The sequence below is a fragment of the Mandrillus leucophaeus genome, unplaced genomic scaffold (assembly GCF_000951045.1).
Source record: "Mandrillus leucophaeus isolate KB7577 unplaced genomic scaffold, Mleu.le_1.0 Scaffold281, whole genome shotgun sequence".
NCBI lineage: Eukaryota > Metazoa > Chordata > Mammalia > Primates > Cercopithecidae > Mandrillus > Mandrillus leucophaeus.
Window position 1 is genome coordinate 2,958,350 of NW_012102932.1, and position 5,884 is coordinate 2,964,233.

The 5,884-nt window shown below is 42.8% G+C and overlaps 1 protein-coding gene across 1 annotated transcript in view; it reads right to left on the reverse strand.

Annotated features, from left to right (window-relative positions):
* PIK3R1 (phosphoinositide-3-kinase, regulatory subunit 1 (alpha)) overlaps window positions 1-4,423 on the reverse strand; it is an 82,871-nt gene extending 78,448 nt beyond the window's left edge. Inside the window, exon 1 of the mRNA XM_011985279.1 lies at window positions 4,089-4,423. The gene's annotated coding sequence lies outside the window, so the exon portion shown is untranslated. The remainder of the gene's footprint in view (window positions 1-4,088) is intronic.
* Window positions 4,424-5,884: the final 1,461 nt, after the last annotated feature.

The window sequence follows — 5,884 nt, forward strand, 5'->3', positions numbered from 1 at the left end:
TAAACTAACTTACTCTTATACAATATCATATGCGACAGTTCAAAATTTTAAGGAATTTTTCTCCAGTCTTTCAATCCTTCTAATGACTGCCTGCAATCCCATTAATCAGAAGCATATTTTCTGTCCCTGCTAAGATAGAGAGCAATTCTCTTTCTATTCCCCAAAATGAAATTGTTTCTGATGTTTGACAAGTAGCAATCCAAAGCTACTTAAAGTACAACTGCTGTAAAGTAGATTTTGTGTGTAACCCTCTAACCTATAGGCATTTTGGCAAAGAGCCAAACAAAAAACCCTCTCTGACTTTGTTGAGTTACTCCATTCCCCCTTTAGAAATGGCAAGAATCTGGAAAACGTGATGGAGAGGCAGGAATATAGGATATTTCTAAATCACATTAAATTGATCAAGAATATATCCAAGTCATGTGATTCTATCTCCCAATGAAATTAAAAGTTTGGCATTGGATGGCAGAGCAAAATGGGTCTTCAACCAAGGCAGGAGGGTATGGAAGGACTCCTGGGCCCACAGCCCATATCTCTCTACATTCCGTCTTTCTAATTTCAGTGTGCTAGCTCAGAGTCTAGGTCAAGTTCCTCACCTAAATTCAAACAGTCTTTTAAAAAATCATTATTTAAAAACGTTTTACCTTCCAAATCATGGTATCCCAGAAATCATGAAAATCAAGCTGAACAAAATTAAAATATCCTAGTCCATTTTGTGTTGTTATAATGGAATTCCTGAGACTGGATAATTTATAAACAACAGAAGTATATTTGGTTCTGGAGGCTGGAAAGTCCAAGAGCACGGCACTGGCATCTGGTGAAGGCCTTCGTCCTCCCTCCTCTTGCAAGGGCAAGACAGCAAGATGGGGCCAAACTCGAGTTTATAACAAGCCCATTCCCAAGATAACTAAGCTACTCTTGCCATAATGACATTAATCCATTCATGAGAGCACAGCCTCCTATTAGGCCCCACCTCCCAACACCATTGCATTAGGGATTACATTTCCAACATGTAAGTTTTAGAGGACACAATCAACCCATAGCACCTAGTAAACATAATAAATTGCCTTCAATTTGAAATGATGAACTTGGGTGAATTTTATGGTATGTGGATTTTATATCAATTAAAATAAAATGAAAATAATGGGCTTAGATTAACCCCAAATAATAGACATCAAATTCATTTCCAAACCAACCAACTAAACAGAATGTGTTGCATGCTGCCATGCTCAGGGCTGGGTGTGTGGTGTGGGTAAATAGGGTGTATAGGCTGTAATTCTCACCTACAAGCCCTTTTGGTGTTGTGTTTATGGGGCGAGGGAGAGGAGAACAGGTAGCACAAGCCCAGGTAACACAACAAGGACACAGGGCTCTTCAGAAAGCAGCCAACATGATGGGAAGGCACTGCAGGAGACACAGAGGAATGACCCTGGCCCAGGTGATGGCAACGCTTTGGAACGCAGTAGCCATTACGCGGAGGCTGGGAGAAAGGGTGGCGTAGCTTCTGGGACCTGAGGGACAGATCCTATCACCCAGAAAAGGCCATGAGACTGACCATTTCGGTTCTCTGCATCCTCACAATGGAGAGGACCTGAGAGGGCAGGAATGAGAAGACTGAAGGGCATGATTTTAAGTCTTTCTTTTTTTGAAAAAAAAAGATGCTATTCTGTAAACTTCTTGGCAAGGTTAGTATGAACACTGAGCTTCAGATTCAAGCAGCTGCCCCAATCAGTACCTAAATATGTAACCTCAGCAAAGTTACTTAAACCTCTCTGGGGCACAGTTTTATCATCTGTGAGACAGATACAAGCAAACCTACACCTCACAGAGTCACTATGAGGATTAACAAAATGACACTTAGCTCCATACTTGATAATAGGAGCTTAGGATAATTAATGCCAACATAGTACTTACTATGTGCCAGGCACGAAGTTCTCAGAGTTGTACATACATCAACTCATTTAATCATTACAACCACTCTAAGTACAACTATTATCCCCATTTTACAGATGAGAAAACAAGCAGATAAAAGTTAAATACTTTGCCTAAAGTTACATAGCTAGTAAACTGCAACTGTGATATTACTGTTATTTCTATTAGTATTGAATGTCACCTACTGTCATTTATACAATTCAGATTTAACAGAGGAACAAACATTTGTGAGGAATTTTCTTCTGCATTGCCTCTTAACTCGCAAACAGTTCTAAATGAATCCTGAATGTAACTAAAATAAAACTCCCTGCTGTCTTAAACCCCTTTTGGAATAAATAGATAAAGGCTAAGTGTGGACTTTGCCCATGTAGTTCTCTCCTTACCTGGGGTAGAGGACGGCTCCGCAGAGGTCAGGACAAAGGAGGCCTGGGAGAGGCCAAGGGATGTGTCCATGTGTGCGCATCCCCAGGATGTAGAGATAAGTAGCTCATGGTACAGCCCTTGATCCTGGGGCAGAACCCCAGGCTGGGACACTGGGACATCCAGGGAGGAAGACAACAGGCAAGGAATGGCTGGCCCAGATGCCTTGGCTTTATTAGCTCACTGCACCCACTGGTGGAGTCTCCTCACACTTTGGCCAGACTCCTGTGACTTCAGTACTCTGCTGGATGATCATTAACCTGACAACTATTTTGACTACAGGTGCCTGTGGATATGTATTTGATTTACTTTAAGGAAAACAATGTGAGCAGAATAAAATCTCCAAAGATGTTTCTACAGTAGACTTTTTTTTCTAGTAATGCTATACTACAATCACTCCAGTCTTTCAAATAAACAAACACCTAACACCTAAATAAATAAATGCCAAACAGACAAGTTTATAAGTAATTATATAGTCTACTTTTTCAGCTCATGTGGCTTACTGTACATGAAATGGTCATTAATTGCTAGTCTTTTAGGCAAGTAACTCCATACAAGTATTGGTAGAATCATGGCAAGTAATCACATTAGGGTGTATGTAAAGGAGGCATGGGAAAATGCAGTAAATGACGTGAATACTTTGAAAATTAATTACAACCTAGGTTTTTGATAAAAAGCTGTGATATAATTTATATTCTGCTTTCTAAAGTAAAAACTAACTTGATAATTCCTTCCACTGATAACTAACTTTCTAGGCTTCCAGGGCTTCATTAAAATGCTTCATTCTCTTACCTTCACTTGCAAACCCTGTGCCCTTCAAGAGGGAGAGCTGGAGGAGCCCACATGAAACATACAATATCATCTGCATTGTGTATGCCTTGACGTGACAGAATTCTAAAACCCAACACAAACATTATCTCAACTGGCTATGTTCTACTTGAGCATAAAAATCAATTTTTTTTCAGCCTGCTCATTCACCATCTCTTTATTCAATCAAACAAGCATTTTGCAAATCACAAAATGCAAACACAATAAAAGCTGAACTAGAATTGTTCTTATTTTAATGATCATGTGAACAATCTTTCAGACTGGATGCCTTTTTACAATACTCCCCTGAACGACCTAAGAGAAAAAAGGAAATTGCAATCAACATATCAACCTAAAAATTACATGACATTCATGGAAAAATGTAACGAAATGGCCAACACTTTTAACGGTACAAAATTTTGGTTAGTTTGAGTAGGTTTGCATTTACAATTCAAAGTCCTTCAAAAATCATTTTAGGTGAAACTGACATTACCAGAAGATAAACGCATATCACCATCATCACTGTCAATAATCAAAATACGTATTCCCATGACTTATTGTTCCACTTCTGTTTCCCAAAACTAACTTTATTCTGTGAGGATTTCCTGCGCTTAGTACATTTAAACTCAAAAAATTGCTAAAGAAAAAACATTTAATAAGTGGGAAATAAAATGCTTTTTACACTGACTATACAGCATCATGGATATGAAAAGACTCATTTTTAAAAAGCAGATTTAAAAAAGCAGATAAAACATCAGATAGTAGTGTGTACACTGCAGAGTTCTGTTATGCAACTAAGAACAGGTCCCAAGTCAAGATGAAAGTTAAAAGTAAATGCACATTACACTTTGCAAGCCAGTATCAGATACATTAAACTTTCTTCCAATCATAAAAATCTATATACACTTCTCTGGAAAAAGCAGTATGACCTGCATATAAAAGCTGAAGAGGCAAGCAGTGACATTACCCAGCAGTTGTGCAAGGCAGGGAGCCTCATCCTCTGGCCTTTCCAACTTAAACCTTTACTCTGAACCAACATTTCTTCCCAAACTTTAGCCGTGCGCGCGCGCGCACGCACGCATGCACGCACACACACACACACACACCACATTACTCTTATTTTCTTTATACTGGTCAGAAACATTTGCTTCCCAAAGTTTACTCAATTTTTGCACCTAAGAAAACTATTATCTGCTTGCTTCTAAAACTGTTTTTCAAGAACAGTGTAATCTGTCAAAAAGTTATAGCTAGTGAGTTGCTTTTTCTTCCTTTTCAATGTTAAAAGATACTTTTGGCCTTCTGTGCAGAAGTCACCAAATTCCTAGTAATTCAAACTGTGACAATCTAATACTCTAATAGCCTGCTTAAGAAATGAACCTATCTGCCTATTCCAGTCCTTCCTACCTAATATCTAACCATCTTTAAGATTGCCAAAACGTAACAGAACTAATGAAGTATTAAAATATAACTCCACATCAAGCCTTGACCAATAAGCTCTGTGAATATCCCGCCTGATTACTAAATCTTGAGCCTCATCACACCAAAATGACAATCTTATGTTGCATTCAAAACCCGGAACTGCTTTATCCACTGGTACTTCGCACTGGCTGACAAAGAGGAAAAGAACAGAAAAAAAAAACTAAAATCATGAAGCCCCCAAATAAAGAGCAGACACCAACAGCGCTGCAGCTCAAGGGATTAACGGTGGAAGTGAGACCTTTCCGGTATTAATAGCGCCCCGGGAAACAGAAGAATTCCCCCAAATCCAGTTGACATACATTCTGCATTCAACATGTAACAGCCATTCTGCGTATACCCTTGCAGTTCAGGCTCCAATTCTGGTTCCCAAAGTGTATTTCTGTACAGGAGTGCCTGGCCAGAGGTTTTCTGTTCTCTTTGTCTTGTGATCTGGGGGGCAGTTTCTGAGCTTAGGTTAGAGCTGTGGTTAGAGTTCACTAGTGTAAGAGCTGTGGTTTCCAGAGAATTGCCCACGATATTTTAGCTCCGGGTTGCACGCTCCCTGGCTTTCCCCAGCCGGCTCCATATTGCTGGGCAGGTCCCTCCCGTCTCGCCCCACGTTCCAAAAAGCTGGATTTCCGGGCTGTTCCAAGACCCCACTAAATATGCCTCCAACAACCTGCCCAAGCTTGGCTGGCACTAGACGCCGAGTTAGGGCCCCAGCGACCAACCGCCCCGAGGCGCACTTCCCCCACCCCGGAAGAGGAGGGCGGCAAACTTCGGAAGGCGGGGGTTAGGGGACTAGCTCTGCGGACCACCGCCGCCTCTCCAGCCCCGGGAAGGGCCAGGGCAGCGACCCTGGCTGCAGCTGGAGGACCACGGGCGAAGGGAGCGCTCCTTCCCGCAACACGAAGGCAGTGGCCAGGGCGCTCTCCTCCGGTGAGGGGCCGCGGAAAACTGCAGCAAGGCGACAGCAGGGACCCTCGGAAGTGTGCGATGATGGAAGGTTGGGGGAAGCCCGAGCTCGCCGGCAACTCCGGGGGCAAATGCGACCGGCGGCGTGCAGAACCCGCTCACAGGAGGACAGGGGAAACGGGAGCCAGGATGGCCGGGATCTCGCAGGACGCCGGCAGCGCGAGGGGGGAGTGCTGTCCGGTGGCCAGGAGATGCCGGAGGCGGGGAGGGCCAGTGGCCGGCCAGCCTCCCCCCGGCGGGGCTCTGCAGAAGGAGAAGCGGCTGCCAGTGACAGGAAGAGAGCCGCGGCAGC